This window comes from Schistocerca piceifrons, chromosome 5, assembly GCF_021461385.2.
Source record: "Schistocerca piceifrons isolate TAMUIC-IGC-003096 chromosome 5, iqSchPice1.1, whole genome shotgun sequence".
NCBI lineage: Eukaryota > Metazoa > Arthropoda > Insecta > Orthoptera > Acrididae > Schistocerca > Schistocerca piceifrons.
The window spans coordinates 73825135-73846802 of NC_060142.1; positions in this window are offsets into that span (position 1 = coordinate 73825135).

Sequence of the window (21668 nt, forward strand, 5' to 3'; positions counted from 1 at the left end):
GAACATGAATCTGGTATTGTGGTAGTATTATTCTGATCATCACACATGCACTGAGGTTAGGTTTTCCACATGTGTGTTGTGGGGATTCATTGATTCACATCATATGGTGGGAGGTAAGTGGATCAGTTCGTTGCATCACCCCCTGGTTGTCACTCACAGCGTGGGTTTGGTGCATTGGGTAGATTCCGTCAGTACAATGGACAGCTGTGGCTCACCTTCCAGTCTGCTCAAATATGATAAAGACTGGGGAGATAGGTACACTGGGTGTGGCATCACCTTGCTAATCGATGACATGGGATTCATTTCCCCATTGTGTCAGTCACATGGAAAAAAGATTGGTGGAATATACACTCTGTGGTGTTTTTAATTTTCATGGAGCAGAGGTGCTGTGACTGATGCTGGTCATTTATTTGGCAACTCGACTGTAACATGAATGTGTGTTGCTAACCAGCTTGCTAGAGCTGAACAATATACAGTTGCGGAGGCGTGGACAGTCGCTTTTCGCTATCAAAGGGTTTACTTGGAAAGATTGTGCTGATCGATACACAGTGCAATGGCAGATAGTATCAGGATTTTCGTTCTGTGAGAACAGAAATATTTTAGCAGGTAATAGTTATGTAGCACACTAATATGTTGTGGTACAGACTGGCTAATGGATAAAAATCACCAACATGAGAAAAAGTTCGTTGCATTACGGTAGAGAAGACTCTTTCTGTCATGAATTCTCAAAGTTAAAGTATGTTTTGGTACAGCGCCATCATTACTAATCCTTAGTAGGGATGGAAAAAACCGACCGATTAAAACCAATATTGGTATTTTTGTTCTGGGGAACAGGTGTTTTTCGGTATTTCTTTGGTCTGACTTATAGCATGGTACTTTTTCATTTCTCTGTAATATCCGGTAAAATCGGTATATCAGTTTGCCATAGCAGCAGTGCTAAAACTGTTAGTTTTTAATATTTCTGATAGAGTAATGTTTATTCATAAAATTTCGACTGCTTTGAAATGTTTTATTATTACAGAAATTGCCAAAAGCGACAAACACTATTTTAATAACGACGCCTATAGTTAGAAACTAACAACAAAGAGATGACATAAAGATAGGTGCAGCATTTCAGAGGAAATAACGCACCTGTTGCCATGTGGCAAGGCCTATTAGACGGCCAGTGTGTACGTGCGGTATGCCACCACCTGTGGAAAGGAAATCTTCACGAAGTGCTGTAGCAATGATATACATGCCCTTAATTTTGAGATTGCTTCAGGTAGAAAAATTGACGCCATCCAAATGTGACAATGCTTTCTTACTTTGGCATTTGCTGTCGCTGTGCCTGTCCGCTTCACTTTCACAATGTTTGCCGGTGACAATGCAACCAATATATGTGGCAGCCTCAACCCCAATATCGATCATGATTGGCTAGTCCTTCATCTCGATTAGAAATTTTCGACCTATGTTTGACGTATACGTTTATTAGTGGCAGCAACAGCAACAAAAAAAACTGAAGATGGATTATTTCAGAAGCCTGTTATTTTGAGCGGTTTTAATACTCATGTTAAACTGGACACAAAAAGTATTGGTCTAACTGAAAACCTGTTGTTTCATGGATGACCGCCATCCCTTGTCCTGAGGGTTCCCATAGTGTACAGGAATCCCTCTGACTCACCGGTGAAGGTGGTCTGCCTGCACCAGCTGGGTGACCCTGACAATAGCCGCCACCAGCTGACTGGCCGCCTGCCCCTCCTCTCCTCTACAGCATCAGCGTCCTCACCTCCCCACCTTGTGTCATTCTGCACAGTCCTCAAGACCAGACTCAGTACACTGATCCACTACAGTATCAAATATAAGCTAATAAATGTCTCTAAGAAAATGATTTCGCAAATGTGGAGTGACTGTGTTGTTGTTGTTGTTGTGGTCTTCAGTCCTCAGACTGGTTGGATGCAGCTCCCCATGCTACTCTATCCTGTGCCAGCTTCTTCATCTCCCAGTACGTACTGCAGCCTACATCCTTCTGAATCTGCTTAGTGTATTCATCTCTTGGTCTTCCTCTACGATTTTTACCCTCCACGCTGCCCTCCAATACTAAATTGGTGATCCCTTGATCCCTCAGAACATGTCCTACCAACCGATCCCTTCTTCTAGTCAAGTTGTGCCACAAACTCCTCCCCAATTCTATTCAATCCCTCCTCATTAATTATGTGATCTACCCATCTAATCTTCAGCAATCTTCTGAAGCACCACATTTCGAAAGCTTCTATTCTCTTCTTGCCCGAACTATTTATCGTCCATGTTTAAGTTCCATACATGGCTACACTCTATACAAATACTCTCAGAAACGACTTCCTGACACTTAAATCTGTACTCTATGTTAACAAATTTCTCTTCTTCAGACACTCTTTCCTTGCCATTGCCAGCCTACATTTTATATCCTCTCTACTTCGACCATCATCAGTTATTTTGCTCCCCAAATAGCAAAACTCCTTTACTACTTTAAGTGTCTCATTCCCTGACCTAATTCCCTCAGCATCATCTGACTTAATCCGACTACATTCCATTACACTCGTTTTACTTTTGTTGATGTTCATTGTATGTCCTCCTTTCAAAACACTCTCCATTCCATTCAAGGAGTGACTGTAACAGCAGTAAATGAAAACATTGACCATGCCTTTACATCCAAGAGTAATGGTAAGCAATACAAAATCTAGAGAATTCCTTACAAAGTCAGAAATTACATAATTTTCACAAAAATCTTTCTTATTAGTGACTTTATAATTGAATGTCAGCTCTGCTGATGGCATCATGCTGGTTTATCATTGTTGAAATTTGGTTTTAATGGATTGTTAATCAGTATTAGTCCACATTCTACTCATGCCATTCCTTAACTGTTAATTTGCAAGCATATTAATTGTAGTTGTTCATGTAGATCAAGCAAACAGAGAATGATCAGTTAAACACACATTGTGACACAATGTACCAGTTTATTAATTGAATAGTAACATTCACATATTGTGAGGATTCAGCTCGCAAAGCAATAGTTAGATGGCACATAAAATCAACTTCAAATTCCCCAAACAGCTCTGCAGTAAGGCCAGTTCTACAACTGTTCAAAGAGAGAGAAAAATCCTTACTCAAATCAAGTTATGTTAGGAGAGAAGCCTCAAGAAGAACCTGTTTCACACCACTGAATTCAGTTTGCACCTAGGCATCCCAACTCCGCAGAGCATTTTTACCCGTATGTGCGCAAAGACATGGAGTAACTAAAGTATTCAAGTTGATAAAGCGTTTACAACAATTTGGCCAAACAAGAACTGACAGATCAAACCCGCACAATTTTTCAGTTCTTATGATGCGGTCCCAACCAGTTCAACTTCAGTCAGTTTTAGCAAGGTCCCTGTCGCTACACTATAACAATAACCACTTCAAACAGAAAATTTAGACCATAAAAGCTTGGCTGGAGTAACTACATTGAATTAGTTACTTCTAAACACACATGTGTCACATGAGCGCAGTGCACCGAATCTCACACACTGAACTGTGCTATGGCGCTGCACACATGAGACAAAGACGACTATCAAAATTAAAGAGTCATTGTCAGTGGGCAGAGATTAAATTAAATGATGTAGATGGTTTAACCAGCAGTAGCTCCCATAATATAGCAGTAACGCCAACCAATATGAAAAAAAGATACGTGCAAAATGTAGCAAACATGCCGATGCAGAAGGATATAGAACCCTGACACACTAAAATCAGTCCTCTGTATGCTACAATGCATTCTACAGTTTTCAGACACGCTGACTAATCTAACACATGAATGTGCCCGCTACAGATATTTTCTGCTTTAAAGATATAATGAAGATAAGTTGTTACAATCTTTCTGATATAAGGAAGAAAAATAATATTGAAACTTCTAACGGAAGTAGCCGAACTCAGAATAAGTCCGAACGTTAATTTGTCAGACTGATGACAAGAGGCATTACGTAAAGATGACGTATATTTCGGACATGACAGATGCAACCCTAACTGCCAATAACATTATCTTATGTCAGTGGTCGATAGAACTCTGACTCTTTTCTTTGGGATATCTTACAAAGGATTATTGTAAGAACTAATAGTAGGTTCAATGACAAAAAAAAAAATACATCATCACAACTCTCACTTTCAACTGGCTACCGACCAAATGACAATACTCATTTATTGAGAAAATTAGCTTTATTAATACCAATGCATTTTCATATTGCGGATTATCAACGGTGGGGTGTGAGGCATATTTAATGCCCATCCTAAAACAGAATTTAAAAAATATAAAATTCGTTATTTATTTTTGTCTTACATCAACAACATAGTTTTTGAAGACATAATGATGTGTTAGTAGAGACCGCAATGTGAGAATATCTCTTAGCATACTCTTACCAACAACAATACACCTAGAGTAATGTGTAATACCAACGGGACGTCGGAGTACTTTACGTCCAAGCAAAAAAATATTTAAGAGACGCAGATTTGAATTTTACTGACAACTTACTAGTTAAAGAGATGTTGATGTGTAAGTGAAGTCCTGAACCTGGAAATACTGAATACGACACTCATCATGGAAGTAACTTCTACATTTAAGGCTTAAATTTTTGTGTTAACTTTAACTGAAGAATTAAAATAGGGGATCTGGAAGAATAATTCGTTAAAAACAGTAAGCATTTTTTCCAAATTTTAAAATTTAGTGTGAATGATTAGATAACAATATTTCCAAATGGTGAGCATGAAGTGCCCCCGCCCCTATCTATCCTTGGTATTGCGAGTGTTAAGACAATGATTTGAGATCTTTTCGCTAAATGCACATTCGACTAATACCAGCTTTATTGCAGAACCATTATTCGTTAGCATAACTTTACCGCAATTGTAGTCTGTCAGTCAGCCGCTGTGGCCGAGCGGTTATAGGAACTTCAGTCCGGAGCCGCGCTGCTGCTGCGGTCGCAGTTTCGAATCCTGCCTCGGGCATGGATGCGTGTGATGTCCTTAGGTTAGTTAGGTTTAAGTAGCTCTAAGTCTAGGGGACTGACAGCCTCAGATGTTATGTCCCATAGTGCTTAGAGGTATTTGAACCATTTTGAAACAGCAAAGTGTTGATACACGCTGAAGGAAGGCCACAGCTCAGACGTGCAAGTGAGCTGTCATTTGTATTAATGACGTCACGTTGGCACCAAAGAGTCACCACAGTTGTGCCCCGTACCACCGTGGACGCAGCACACGTTGGGGAGGGTGACACACCCCCTCTTACCCAAATTTCACCCCGTCTATTGATGCGTCTGCGATAGACGTCAGAACCGCGACTCCCAGGGCTGCAATCACACGGTTTCCTAATGGGTGGCCGGGAAAATATATTTCAGACGTCCCTACGCTGAGAATCGACACAAAATGGTTCAGGGTGTGTCATAACGGCGTCGATGAAACCACCCCTTCGGTCTGTGCCTTGTCAGGGTGATTTGATGTGATAGTGGGAAACATTACTATCCTCTCACTGCCGTTATTGACGGATCATTTTGGAAACTGCTTCGGAAAAGAAATACCCTGTTAGATGGCTATTAGGTCTCGGTGGATCTGTTAGACCATAGGCAAAGGAGACAATCCCCCTTTTGGTCCAGATGGAATGGTCATTAAGGTAAATGCGTTTCCGAACACCACTGGCCGTGTGATTATAGAGTGTTTGCTCCTAACAATCACTCAAAGCTCTTTTATTTAGTAGAAGACGAGCGTATTACCTTAGCTATTCTTTTAGCCCCAGATAATGCTTTCGCAGTAGTCTATCACACTCAACAGCACACACGGCGCGGAATACCACGAAACAGAGATTAGCACTAGCTCAAGACACAGTGACAGAATATTCCTGCAGTGGACTATCCATATATATCACGATTCAGGGTATAGGTTATTTATGATTTTTTTAAGCTCTGTCCCAAGAGTACATTTTACAGAATACAACAGTGTAGTCCTACGAGCCAGTAGCTGCTGTCTATTCACAGAAAAAAATCCATATGTAGTTTATTTATCATCTCTCTGAACTTAATGATTATCACAAATTTAGTATAAATTTAGCGACTCATCAGCCGTCTTTCTTTTATGAACCATTCCAATACGCACTTCACTTCAAGTGTGCTGTTCTTTCCACTCGGAAGTAAAAAAAAAATTAAATAGAGAATTACTATTTCTCAGTTAATACCTGAGTCTAATCGCTCGAGAATACTTCAACAGCCACTTTTAATAGTTACAAATTATTTTAGGTAATAGGGTTTTATGCCGATATCGCTGTGGTGTCCTGAGGTGGTGAAACCAAAAGTACATGTATTTTATACGCTCATAAAAGGGCAATAGGGTCTCTCTATCCAGTGGGTGTCGTATATTACAGAAACATAAATATATTTTCATCCACCAATGTGTTAACGTAACTTTCCGCTTAATTATTCACGTAGTTTATTTCGATAGATAATCAGAGCTTTCGTGAACACACCACAGTAGTGCTTGCTACAGCTCGAATTTTATTGATAATTAAATGAAACGACTGCTTTCGCTGCCTTATCAGTCGTACCTAGAAATAATTAGCTTGAAGTTGTAGGTTATCCCTCCTCTCACAAGAATATCTTAAATTTTTTTCTGTGTTTAACTTCAATTTATTTCTTTGAATGAAACAAATACGCCATCTTAGAGCAGAGATGTTCCTTGTATCCAACACAGTTTTAACAATACCAGCGACAATCTCAGTGATTACTGCCACGGTCGTTCTCCTCACACATATAACTAAAATGTATCTTTCCAGTTGTTCCTTTCTTTCAATAATATTAATACTATTTTCTTGTGGTTATTACTTCAGATTATGTGTGATACCTAAAGCAACTACTTTCATTGTTGATAGTTAGTATTTCTGTCGTCGTGACTCAGCGATATAATAATCTTTTAGAACTCTATTCCGAACGACAGTACCATATAACTTAACTATCACCTTGCTGACGTTTATGAGCATAATTAGTCGCGGATGAAGGTTATTAGCCTGATTTCGAGAAAAATAAAGAAAAAACTCTATTTTGTGTTGTTATAGAAAGAACCTTAGCTATATTTGGTAATAACTCTTTCTTCCTTAGCGACATAGTAACATTTCACAATACTACTACATTGCCATATTGTGACGTTCCAGTCTTTAAAGGGTTCATTTTAGGGTTAAGGTGTGAGTAGGTAGGGATCCAAATTTCTAGTTTAGAACACGATTTTGTTTTATTTTCAATAAATAGTCATTGCTTTACTAATCTAAAGCGAGGAAACTGCGTGTTGCTTAACGAAGGATTGTGACGAGTGTTCTGTTACTTCTCCATACAGAATCCCATTTAAAAAAGTATTATACGTCTTAGTCGAGGTATCATCAGTCACTGTTCTTTTCTCTTCTAAGACGGAACAGCGCTGACCCCCCTCCCCCCCCCCTTCCAAGTAAAAAAAACCTTCAATTAATTCTCTGCAGCATTTCGATAGATTCCACATAAAAAACTTCCAACAATTCCATCCATAAAACAGTCGTGAATCACCTTTTGTGTCTCCACCAGACCAGTCATCTAATACTCCTACAATCTTGAGTTTAGTAACGAATTGGTAATCTACCAATTTCTCTGAACAGTAAACCAGTGAACGGATAAACGGACAACATGCCCTCATACAGTTGCTTAAGCTTGGGAACGAAGGACAAATTCTCCACTACGTTATCTCTGCAGCATACACTGCGTTTTGTGAAACGCTAACATCAGTCAAGAACCGCAATGTTTACCAATATTATCATCCGAAATATTTCATCAATAACCACATACACAGAACCTTCACCAATGTCGTTCTAAACCTCTAAGTACTAATTCACAGCACCAGAGGCCAGCTACCAAACGCTTTTGTAAGTCTATCTCTGGCGCTACAATTATTTTTTTGGTACCATTTTAATGACTCTTCTTTAGTCTACAGACCACAAATACCTGTAGCTATGCATCCGCTTGGCCTTTCCTTGAGCTCTAATTTCCGCCTCGGGATCTCGGATGTGAAGGCTGCCCTTATTACAATCTAAACCGACGTAGAATCATTTACTGGGCCAAAGGAACAGCACTACATTGTACAACAATATAAAATTTGCGTTTGCTCGGCTGTGGGATTGATCAGGGATTCGTAGCAACTACAGCTCCCGACATGAAGAAATTCCCTGTCGCCCGAGCAAAAACTGCCCTGCCAAATGTGTAGTAAGGCCCGTCGAAACTCCCAGTCCTCTAGTTACAATCATTTTACAACATATCGAACAACACGTCGTACTCTACCATAACCACTAGTTTACATCTCCCACAAACTTCACTCTTTCTTAATACTTCTGACAATGCAGAGACTGTCTGCCTTCTGACTGAATTTTTTTGTATTTTTCTTCTTTTCTTTCTTTAGTTTTCGTTCATTACCACTTCTTAATATACATCTACAGGTTACATGTTCTTATCATATCGTATTAATCTTACCGCTGTTACAATTCGCTACTTCATTTAGCAATATAAATTCAGCTCTGTTGATAACCTTTCTACTCCACCCACATTCATGCGTACATTCTTACCACAACGCAAGGTGCAAGTCCTTCTCTACACCGTCTTTCCCACAAAATTATGTTTACCATTACTTTTAGCAACATTAGCCACCAAGTACTTCTTAATATGGTGAACATTACGTTTCCCTACTTCCGTATCATTATTAACTTCTTTCAGCACTACTACCGTAGCATGAGGACAACTTTTAGCAATAAATGTTCGTTCAAACAGGTAGAAACACTTATCCATATTATTATTTAATTTCTTGCTTTTATAATCATAGCACTAAATCTCCTATCCTGTAAGGGTTTGCTTTCCCTTCTCTTCCAAATCTGCTTTGTCTGGTTTCAGCACTCTTCTTTAAATTGGTATCTACACGCTTAATTACCTTACATCTAAAGCGAGGTATTACAGGTGGATACTTAATCTTGTCAAAAAGACGATACATTTGTATCTTGCCTTCTGTTATCTCTCTAGGCGCCACTACAATAGTAACAGGAGGTGTATCTTTCAGTAACCTAAATTTAGGCCAAGTCAAATGCCTCTTCGCACAACAAGTATGTCCAGGCCTCCCAATTAAGCGGATAATGCTCGCTCAAGGATGCGATTTGAGTGACGTTTAGCTATTAACAACTCTTGTACTTTGTTCTGTTTCAAGTAATCTTGAAATTCGTAAGACACAAATTGCCTTTCATTGTCTGACAAGAGTCGCTATGGTGGCCCTACGATAGGGAAATACGACTCTCCAGGATATGCATAACCGTATTACTGGTCGCCACCTTCACTTGACACAATTTCACAAATTTGGACTAAACCTCGAATACATGCACAGCAAAAATCTCTCTACCAACCTCTCTTGACGATAGTCCTAGAATATCAACTGCTGAAATATCTCACACAAACCCTTGGGTACTACTGCAACATGCTGCACTCTATCTTTCTGATTCTTAATCTTTGTTTACTGGCACACCTCACAAGTTCTCTATTCCTTCCTAACTATCCTACGCTTACTCTTTGCATGCAAAATAATAGTTATGTAAGTGTTCCATACACTTGTTTATACCAAAATACCCATAAACTCTGTTACAAATTAAGTTGGTACTGCGACTCTTCCTCTAAAAGGTCGTTGTAAGTTGCTAACGAATAAAACGTCATTACAGCAAATCCACTTCCCCTTCATTGGTTTCCCTCCTTTTCAACCTTCCTTCAATGTTCTAAGATACTTATCCTTGTTTTGTTCTCTACTAAGATTTTTTAGTAATGTCTCTAACTCTTTCTCATATTCCAAATGACGAACTTTGGAAACTGAACTCCTTCCCCAGTTCACAACTCCATTCGCTTTCCATTCCACAGACAGGCGAGATAGTGCATCTGACGCACAATTGTCCTTTCCTATAATATGTCGTATTTCTAAATCATACTCCTGATGAAAAAGAAACCATCGCATCAAACAATTGCGCAAAAGCTTCCTCGTCCTTAAAAATATCAATGGACTTAGTACAGTATGAAATCCAATCTTTCTCCCATTGGACATACACATAAACTTTTTTATAGCGCTTGCCACTGCTAAAGTATCCTTTTCAGTAACTGAGTAATTCCACTCTGAGCTGGCTAACATACAACTGGCAAATGCTAACGTCACTGTTCTTCCGTCATTTACCGTTTCCTTGACCACCTGACTAACCAATCCAAGTCTTTAAACATCAGCAACCACACAAAATTCTTTGGTCATACCTGGATGCCCTAACAATATAGGATCACAAAGTTCTCGTACCAAAGCATCAGACTCTTGTTGACAACTCTCATCCCATCTCCAAGATGTAGTCATTTATGACAACATATTAAGGTGCACACAATTCATTATATTACGAGGAATATTCCTTCTGTAAAACCTAGAGAAGCCCTCAGCTGTTACCAACTTCTAGGGCAAGGACAACATTTAATTGCCAACAATTTCCTTGGGTTAGGTAATGTTGACTCCTGACTTACAATGTTTCCCAAAAATTCCTTAAGATCTTCAACTTTTAAATAACATGTCTGTGTGTTTCTTCCATGTTCTAGACACTACTAATACATCATCAACATATACAAATACTTTACTTAATAATTAATCTCCTAAGGAAATATCTAATAACTGAATGAACTCTGATACACACAATTCAATCGAAATGGTAGAACTTTAAACTGATAATTTCGCCCGTTAAATAGAAGAGTCGTGTAATTCCGCAATTTCACAGCGAGTATAACCTGGCAATGGCTGGCCATGAAACCAACCATACTTAAATATGTACTTTACAGACACCCAATTAGGTGGCCCTGTACCGTTTCCTCTTTACATCAGTTCAAATAACGTAACTTATCTAATATTTCCAAGAGGCGTTGGACCTGAGTCCCTCACTCCTCTACCAGTCATTCTCTAACGCCATCTGGTAGTCGAGTAACAAGTTCTTCGACGAGGTGCAACTCGATTACTTCATTTGAACGGTAGTTCATAAAATTTCGGTTTTCTCCCCAGCTCCCGTTGTATTTCTGAGAGCCAAACTACTCTAGTCTTAGTTTGTGTTGGATACTCTATGACGAATACTTTGCTTTAAAAGCTTTAATAAATTGATGAATAGTTGAAAATACATTTAAATTTAACATGACACTTATATTATTACCCCATGACTCTGGAAGAACACCTCCAAACGCTTTAAGAAAAATTAAGGGATGCACACAACCAATAGTGTCGAATGTAGGAAAATGGTTACTACTGTCTCTCGGTTCCACTACGCGAACATACTCACTACAGTGAGACTTACTTTTACTAAAGGTGTGTGAAAATCCCAATAATCCTTCTCAGATTTCCTTCGATCCACTATCAGCACACTATCTGTACTACAACATGGAGTGGACGACACACAAGTCCGATTACCACCATCAGGTTTTCGGTTAGTGCTGATTTTATTCTGGTTAAAACTGCCTTCAGATACTAAAAGGTTAGCATTTTTCACATTCTCTACTACCTATCTGTGTGCCTTAGTTATTCAGTCTTATACACTAGTACTTAATTTATTAATCCCGGAATTAACTTTAACATGGTTGCTACTAATCTGGTCAGTCACATCCTGAAGCAAGGGACTAATACACGTTTCCTGTTCCTCTTTTGCTTCATTTAATTTATCCTCAATATTTCCTATTTTTGTACTAACATCTGTAAACTCAAGATTATCGTATTATTTAAAACTGATTAAGTCATGTTTCTCTCCAACTAACTCATTCTTTGAAACATTGTTGACCTTGTGACAAATTGTTAGTACTCGTTTTACTTCTGTTGATGTTCATCTTATACCTTCCTATCAACACACTGTCCATACCATTTTTGTTTATTGAAAAGAAAATTTCTTTCCAGGTAACATGGGCTAGAAACTCACAAACTTTGTCAAGCACCTTACAAAATGGTGCTGTTAAATAAATCTCGATTAGAAACGTTGACTTCGTTTGAATGTTGAAATACTTTTGTAGCTCAAAACGCAAGAAAGTTCGACGAAGGTGACAAGAAATGTCGATTATTCCTAATATCAGCGTATGACACGTAATTACATATTATTTGTGTTCTCGCCATTTAATTTGTAACACAGCGAAAGACCAGCACGGCGACTGAGTTTCTCCCTGTGTATTGGCCTCTCCTTCTGCTGGTCACATTCAGTAAAAAAATTCTCTTTCTTTAATTGAGTTGTATGGTAATGTTACAAAATGACATGGTTAGAAATGCACAAGAATTTAATTCATACAACCGATCGTGAGTGATTGCGTGCTTCGATTTTTTGTAATTCTGGGTTGTACAATAATTCGAGTAAAGAGAAGCCTCGTACTAGACGTTTGGCTTTGCGAACCGTATTTAAATACTCGACCGCAATTTACACGTGACTCTTCGCATAGTTTTGTCGTCCTGTTGTGCTTTTTTATACATCTTGGACACATATACATAATCTGCAGCTCTGCTGGCACAGAAATAAAAATATATAGCGTCACTTTAGAAAATAATTTCCGTAATATTATTTAGTAAACTGATAGGAGGTAGGGACATAACTAGATATATGACTAATAAACATTCATTCGAAGAGCTTTATACGTAATCTACAGAATAATCATAAAAGTTTCTCTTAGCACATCGATGCAAGCACGTTTTATATTGCTCTTATTAATGATAGAACGTGATGAAATACATTTTTATAATAATTACTGAACTGAACGTTGACAAAAATTATGATGTGAATTCTACAATACGTTGACTACTATTGAGAAAATACCGTCGCTTTAGATATAGCATAATAGCCCACACCCATTCCATCTGTGTCTCTGTTCCAGGTCCTAAGTACTGCTGCCGAATGTAGGTCAATTCCACCGACATGCCCTACACGGAAGCTATCGTCAAGATTTACGAACTGTAGCTAAAATAATTCCTTAGTACACCAACGCAAGCTGGTGTTCTCACTTTTTTTTACATTATCAACATTACATGTCGTTTTGTCCTAATATCACTCAATAGGCATAATTACTGAATTGAATATCGATCAGAAGTTGTGCTGAGGGTTTTACAAACATTTACTGCTAGTCATGAAATTCCGTGTCTAGCAATTTAGCGTAATACCCATTACTCATTGAGTTCTGTATCTCTGTTACAGGTGATGAGCGCTGATGCAGAGTATAGGGCCGTTCCACCTCTACGGCCTGTACGGGAGCAAGATGCGGAGTTCTTGTTGAAATACTGTGAGTAACTTTTGGTGTTGTGAGGATACGAGTAGCAACGATTCAAATAGTGTAATGGTTTTGATGAGGTGACTTTGTTACAGAGCCAGGAGTGATGCCAGGGAAGCCACGTTTTAGGGTATGAACTTTTTACTGGTCGTGTTCTCTTCATTAGCCTGGTAGTTGAGTAGCTAGGACATGAATTGCGTCTGTCAGTGAGAGCACTCGTTCCTGATGGATCATTCAACTAGATCTATGTGGCAGTAACAGAGCTAGAGAAAACGCTGTGGAGACCTTAATAACTCTCTGGTTTAGAACTACAATCGTGTGTCATATTTCCACTAAATACTGTACTGCTAATGGGCAGCACACAGTCCTCTGAGATGGTCAACAGATTACTTCATAATTATTTTGATCATGTCAAATAAATTTCTGTAAACAGAGGGTGCTAACTTCATTATTATTTGTCCGCTAACAGTGTGGACAACGTTGGGTAGCAGTATGTACTATAAGATGTATCCACCTTTTCTGACATGCATGAGCAGTAAGGATAAGTATTATAGCTGTCTATGTACATACTGCAATTATGACACATTATTAGTCTGTAGCAGTGGATGACTGTGAGCTTTTGCAGATAGATGTTGTTTAGGGTGATGGTGAACGTTTATTTTACAGGCCACTGCTACTGCCACAATGTGCAGTCTGAGCCGTTCCCGAGATCCGCGCTCACGTACATAGTACCAAACGTGGCAGCAGGTAAGGTGCAAGAGAGGCAAGGCGCAGGCGAAACAGCCCGACAGCAGCCGCCGCAGCAGCACCGGGATGTGGTTGAGGCAGAGGGAGGCAAAGAGGAGGAGGAGGTGAGGGAGGCCAAGACCAGCCGCGGCCTGCTGCGGCGGCTGCTGGCCTGCTGCCTCTGCATTAGGCTGCCACGAGGCCGCAGGTCCAGGAGGACCAGCAGGTGAGTCCGGCCTGTTGTGCCGTGTGTTCAGAATTCTTCAGCGTGGAACTTACCATGTGGCGCAGCCGAATTCGTGAATGTGCCGTAATTACTGCCCCACACAGTGACCAATAGGGTTGGAGGGAGTGGGGGAGGGGTGTTTGGGCTTATCCAGATTTATTGTCGGAAGCTGTGTGCTGGGACTTTAGTATCACTTCTCATGTTTCAAAATTCTGATTGTACGGAAATTGCTCACTCAAGTTCAAAGAATGCCTATGAAGAAGGTCCAAATTCCAAATTATAACAGTAACTCAAGTATCAACGAGTTTTGGTTATTTACGTGAGATAATCATGAATGTGTTTTAATCAAAATAAACATAACTACTTAACAGTTTTGCATGGCAGCTACATGCGTAATTTCTTGTATGTATAATTTGTCCAAAAATTATTTTAAGTTGATGAATAAATAAAATTAAAAATATTTAATTAATTTCAGAGTTTATCCTGAAGAAGCGCTGACACCTGGCAGTCAGGCTACGCAGCAGAGCCCTGTCGTCAAAATCCTGGTATGTATTGAGAGAAACATGGACAAAACTTACGAAATCTTTGTAAAGACATATAAGATGCTACTACTTGTCCAATAGCCGTTTCATTAATTACATTAGTAGTTAACTGAGTAATGATAGAGAATACTTGGCATCATTTCACCTCAAGGAAAATTGTGATATACAGTTAATTGTACTCATTACAACAGAAGTCTAGCGAAGCTTAATTTAAATAACACTAGCAGTAAATAGTAACTCAGTCTGTGTGTGCAGTGTAATCTATGAGTCACGATGCAACCTTGGCTCTACCTGTAAAAGAATTAATACTCTACGAATAAGCAAATGGTACAAAGTGAAAATTGGAAATTATCATATTTTTATACTTGTCATTCGCTACCACAGATAGTAGTGTGGATAGTTTGAGGTAGGATCGTCAGCCCAGGTCTTGTCCGTCAAGTGGAAGCTGTATTGATAGTAATCAGATGGTACCCCATCTGGAAATATTTAGGGAAGATTTCCAGATTGGTATATGTCTTTAAATTAAGGTCAGCTGTAACACTCGTCAGGAAAATGACCGTATCTGTCCTGTTACATATGCTTAGGCATATGCCCTTCATAATTCCTGCTGGGGCATGTTCCTATCTAATCAAAATTAAAATGATTACAATTTCCCGGTTCTGTCCACTGTTTTCGGAGATTTCTCTTGGTTGTAAACTGTTGCAGTCACTTCTCCATTATCCGAAATCAAGAAACCCCTGGCTAAATTAAACCCTCTGGGTATTGCATAGGTCAAATTGTACCTGTGTTAGCTGTTGGCTGGTAACATCCAAATTGATATGTTCTCATATCTTAATCAGAAATGCTACATTTTTAGAACACAAGAACTTGCGTTAGACGTTGGGATTTCCTACAGATAACGACGGACTGGGATGTTACATACTAGGATACAATGTGAAAAATACCTGTATTTATTCCTCTATATCGCACGTTGATACATACAGAACAGTCGTCAAACGGTTATGAGTGAGACGTAATCAACATAAAATTACTCAAGTGCCATGCCTTTCTCACTTTACCTGACGTGTTGATATACACATTGTTGATACATGGTAAAAGGGTGTGTGAGTACTGACCATTTCGATTAGTTACAGATACAAGAAGAAGCGTTAAAATAAACATACATTTTTTCTCATTCAAATCTTCATATATTAGCAGTTGGAAGTATAGATGCGACTTTATGAATTGTTGAATCACAAACAAAGTCCATAATATTGTTGCCAAGCAGTATACAAACTGTACTTATCGGTAACGTTTTAATTGGAGGGTAATAACAGTCTACAGTGTGATTCCACGACGATACAATAAAGTCTCAGGATTGATGGAAAAAGGTAAAAGTGTCAAAGTAACGAAAGCGGCCATGGTCAGGAAACGACTTAATTGAAAGTTATAAGCGAAAATTGCTCCGGTGTGTCTGGCAGTCGCCCTTGTGCTCTAGGCCCTTCGTTGTTCGCACTTAGGGAGGATTTAGAATGGATCGAAAAAGCAAAATGGTTCATTAAATATGAACTCTAACGTGCATACCTGAAGAACTATGAGCAGTTGTTAACTTTTGCTACTGTGGAATACATGTCTTCTACTGAACAACAACTCATAGCTCATTTGGTATGCGTTTTAGCGCCCTTGTTTGCTGGATATTTTTGTTGTTTTGGTTCACACTACCTAATCCCAAAACACGAAAAGCAAAGAATTTGCAGTAGAAGTGATCCACTGTAAGAGCTATCAAAGCAATTTTCGGTCGTTTCTGGACGAGGGTCCCATGCGTTGCATTGATATATTTATCCCTCTCCATCACCCCTGAAAGTTTGTAAGGTCATCACGGACCAACCCCGTGTAGCTCGCATTCTCTGTGCGTTCTTCGTTCACGCCATCATTTACAACAATGATCTAACGCTCAGTATAGAGAGACATTTCTATTTAAACGGACCTAGCAGTGTCTTCATCTGTTGCAGGACGGAAGTGTAGACGAGATGAATAACAGAAGATCGGAAAATGGGATTTCCTTTTGGAATACAAATACTGACAACTCTTTGTTTTGATAGGTATATGTTTCATTGACGGGGAAGTAATACCGAATTAATCTAACTGTGTTTTCCAGTTGCAGGAAACCTACTCGAAGGAGAACCAAGAGCTGGTGTCTGCGTGGGTGCTGAAGCATTTCGGAAGCGCCCAGGACCTCTTCAGATGGACGGAGGAGCTGCACGAAGAAGCCGACAATTCACAAGTGGCAGAGGTAACGTACTGTGAAAGCTTTAGCTATGCAAGCAGTGGTGAGTAGAAGAATAACATAAATAATAATTCATATATACTAGGCCCAGTAATGTGGTTATATATCAAAGACTAAATCGTTGTGTCTCAATCTGATGTGCAATTGAAATTTTGATGTGTGTGTTTACACTCTTAATTTCCAGAATCAGAATATTTGATCAGAAACTAAACGATTCTAAATAAGTTTGTTTACAGATTCTGTTCCATCTGTTGTCTAGCTACGCTTACTCATTTCAGTTATTAAATGTCAGCCATGTGCCTACCGCAGGATGTCCCTGTAATAGGAAACAAGCAAAACAAAAACAGCACTTATTAACCCTCCCCACTAACGCTCCAAAATACAAACAAACTGTCCTAACAGGTCTTCACATTTAAACAATGTATCAGGTGTTCTGAAGACTGGAGATTGTTAAATTGTTGTGGAGCCAAAGTGTTTCAATAATGAAGGCTGTGGAAAGTCATAAATTACCAGTAGACGTAATCGGAAAGGTATTTTTCATACAAGAGAATAGAATATTTTGAGTTACAGAAGCGCACCTGTAATAGCAGAACCGCAACAGTTGTTGATGATTCCGGTCCTGTGATCAAAAATACAAATTAAATCCAATTTCTTGTCCGTGACTGCCAAACGACTTACTTTGAATATTATTCCAAACTTTCATTATCAGATTTGTTCTGTGAGAAAGGCCCAGTGACAGTACATTTATATTTATTACTCACAAAACTGGTTTTTTTAACTGCCTAGTTAAATGCAACTAAATGCAAGTAAATTAGTCACGAAAAATGTTTGCAACTGTTAAGGGGAGAATGTCAAATGACCCCTACTGTGGTGTCAGGAGAACAAGCTGTGTCAGGTGTCGTAAGTTTGGTGGGTCAGCTCTCGTCGTAAACGGTGGCAAACTCAATTTTTTTCAACGGAATGCAGTAGCAAAATGACGCCTTTTGAGTGTTACATACAATCTGCCTGTGTATTCAATTAAACACGGATTTCTTCAGAACTACAGTGGGATAGGAAAATCTAATATACACTCCTGGAAATGGAAAAAAGAACACATTGACATCGGTGTGTCAGACCCACCATACTTGCTCCGGACACTGCGAGAGGGCTGTACAAGCAATGATCACACGCACGGCACAGCGGACACACCAGGAGCCGCGGTGTTGGCCGTCGAATGGCGCTAGTTGCGCAGCATTTGTGCACCGCCGCCGTCAGTGTCAGCCAGTTTGCCGTGGCATACGGAGCTCCATCGCAGTCTTTAACACTGGTAGCATGCCGCGACAGCGTGGACGTGAACCGTATGTGCAGTTGACGGACTTTGAGCGAGGGCGTATAGTGGGCATGCGGGAGGCCGGGTGGACGTAACGCCGAATTGCCCAACACGTGGGGCGTGAGGTCTCCACAGTACATCGATGTTGTCGCCAGTGGTCGGCGGAAGGTGCACGTGCCCGTCGACCTGGGACCGGACCGCAGCGACGCACAGATGCACGCCAAGACCGTAGGATCCTACGCAGTGCCGTAGGGGACCGCACCGCCACTTCCCAGCAAATTAGGGGCACTGTTGCTCCTGGGGTATCGGCGAGGACCATTCGCAACCGTCTCCATGAAGCTGGGCTACGGTCCCGCACACCGTTAGGCCGTCTTCCGCTCACGCCCCAACATCGTGCAGCCCGCCTCCAGTGGTGTCGCGACAGGCGTGAATGGAGGGACGAATGGAGACGTGTCGTCTTCAGCGATGAGAGTCGCTTCTGCCTTGGTGCCAATGATGGTCGTATGAGTGCAGGTGAGCGCCACAATCAGGACTGCATACGACCGAGGCACACAGGGCCAACACCCAGCATCATGGTGTGGGGAGCGATCTCCTACACTGGCCGTACACCACTGGTGATCGTCGAGGGGATCACTGAATAGTTCACGGTACATCCAAACCGTCATCGAACCCATCGTTCTACCATTCCTAGACCGGCAAGGGAACTTGCTGTTCCAACAGGACAATGCACGTCCGCATGTATCCCGTGCCACCCAACGTGCTCTAGAAGGTGTACGTCAACTACTCTGGCCAGCAAGATCTCCGGATCTGTCCCCCATTGAGCATGTTTGGGACTGGATGAAGCGTCGTCTCACGCGGTCTGCACGTCCAGCACGAACGCTGGTCCAACTGAGGCGCCAGGTGGAAATGGCATGGCAAGCCGTTCCACAGGACTACATCCAGCATCTCTACGATCGTCTCCATGGGAGAATAGCAGCCTGCATTGCTGCGAAAGGTGGATATACACTGTACTAGTGCCGACATTGTGCATGCTCCGTTGCCTGTGTCTATGTGCCTGTGGTTCTGTCAGTGTGATCATGTGATGTATCTGACCCCAGGAATGTGTCAATAAAGTTTCCCCTTCCTGGGACAATGAATTCACGGTGTTCTTATTTCAATTTCCAGGAGTGTAGTTACCTGGCTTGAAGGACAAAACTTTAGTCACCATAATGGTAGTGAAAACCTTTTTAGTTAAAGCCTGGATTATCCGTTGCGTGCCAGCCCGACTTTGAAATCCACAGATGTAGTTGCAGTGTTGCGCTTAATTACTAAGGCGTACTACAAAATAACATAAACAAATAACATATTAGTATGCGAGATATTTCCTCTCGTAAAGTGTACCAATTCAACGATAATGTTTTAATATCATACGTAATTGTAAGCAAGAAAAATCTTGGAATGTAATTATCGCAGCTGAGTTATTGGTACTGGAACACAAGAAAGAGAAGGATGTGAATTAGTGACTGCAAAATTTAAAAACAAATCCGTAGAAACATTACTTCCTTGTGAATCTCAAACATTTTGCATCAGCAGAGGATGAACATATTAAGGATCTAGATTCTTTGAGTCTTTTCAATATTATTCTATCGTAGATTTTCCTTTGTTTGATATTTCCTTGAATCTATGCCAAATTTAAAAATGCTGAGGGTCTTTTTCACACAGGTTTGGTGACGATTCAAGCGTCAAATTAAGTGATACCGTAAAGCAAATTAAAACAGTATTTTGGCGTTGTTTGCATCTTAAGAAGAATAGTGGCAGGCATTGAATAAATTTTTTTATATCATTGATCTAAGAAACCATAGCAAACTGTAACAACAGAAACTGAATAAGAATATTGGAATGAAATAGTGGTCTGGCACTACTCATACGTGAGTGTAATGAGAAATCAGCATTAGCAGAGTTACAGACATGCTCGTATAGACTAACGTGCTGTGAGCTAGCTGGCGAGACAGGGTGGTTGACCAGACACGAATGTAGTGCAAATATTGGACTCACGACTACTGGTCTGGTCCACCAGCCAGGCTAAGTATGGCTTTTATGAGGTTTTTCACCCTCGTTTATGCGAATGCTGGGCTGATCTCCAATCTACACCTCATAAAAATATACCATTCACAAACAATTGCATAACGAAGACATACAGATCAGCGTTTGCAACATTCGCAGACATTTGGCGAACATCACTTTCCTCCATTACGTTTAACTTATGGCTGCAGCCACATGAAGTGTAATCAGCCGGAAAGTAAAAAAATAAATAAAAAAAAATGCCAGGTCACGAGAACTGTGGAATTCGACCTCGCTACAAACGTTAGGAGAGAGAAGTAATACGTTGCAAGTGACATGAGGATCGGAGAAATTTATTTTGTATACCTGGAAAATTAGACATTACTCACGCTGTTTTAGGACTTAATCCCACTAGCGTTAGTTTGTTACTCTAAGGGTTTTTAATGGTAACCGTTGAAATCGTAACTGCTCAGTAGGCGAAAGTGTTTCAGTAAGAAAACCGAAAGTTGTCAAACACACCGAGTCCCCGTCATACTTGAAGCGTAAATATCTCAAGTTAGTAGAGTGGCACAGCTTTCTCGCTGGGAAAAGTGTGTTATTCAATGCCTCTGCGGTAAGATGAAGGTACTATACTGCTGAACTTATAAAAAAACATTAGTTTATCGATAATCAACTGATCGTCATAGCATTGATCTTCAAACGTGGGCACTGAAATTGAGCAGAAAAGTAAAGTATTTCAAGGGAAGCCCCAAAGCACTATTCAATTTTAAACAGATACACGCAATTCTGTCATGGAGAATAACGGAGATTATATCTAGAAACTATGTAAGCGACAAAAATTATCTCGAAAGTTTCTTTTTACAATTTTAGGGATCTACTGCCTTCCAAAGGGTTAAAAAAACATTCATTCTGCTATCATTATATTCAGTTACTCAGAGTTTTACGATTCACCTCAGAGCGTATGCGGCCTGCTAATGGATTATCCTGTTTCCATTCCTTCAAAAGAAACCAATGGAAAGTTTGCAGCGAAGATTGTACAAAGCCCCAAATGTTTTCGTCACAGCATTGAAATTTGATAAGCTAACGTCTGATCACATCAAAAGATATCTGACAGAAGAAAAAATGTGTCAAGCTTTTCCTTGCAGGTTATCATTACTGTAATGATTTCGCATTATCAGAAAGAGTAACCAATTATTTTCAATTGATATCTTACACATGTGTGAATTGGTAGACAAAGACAAAAAAA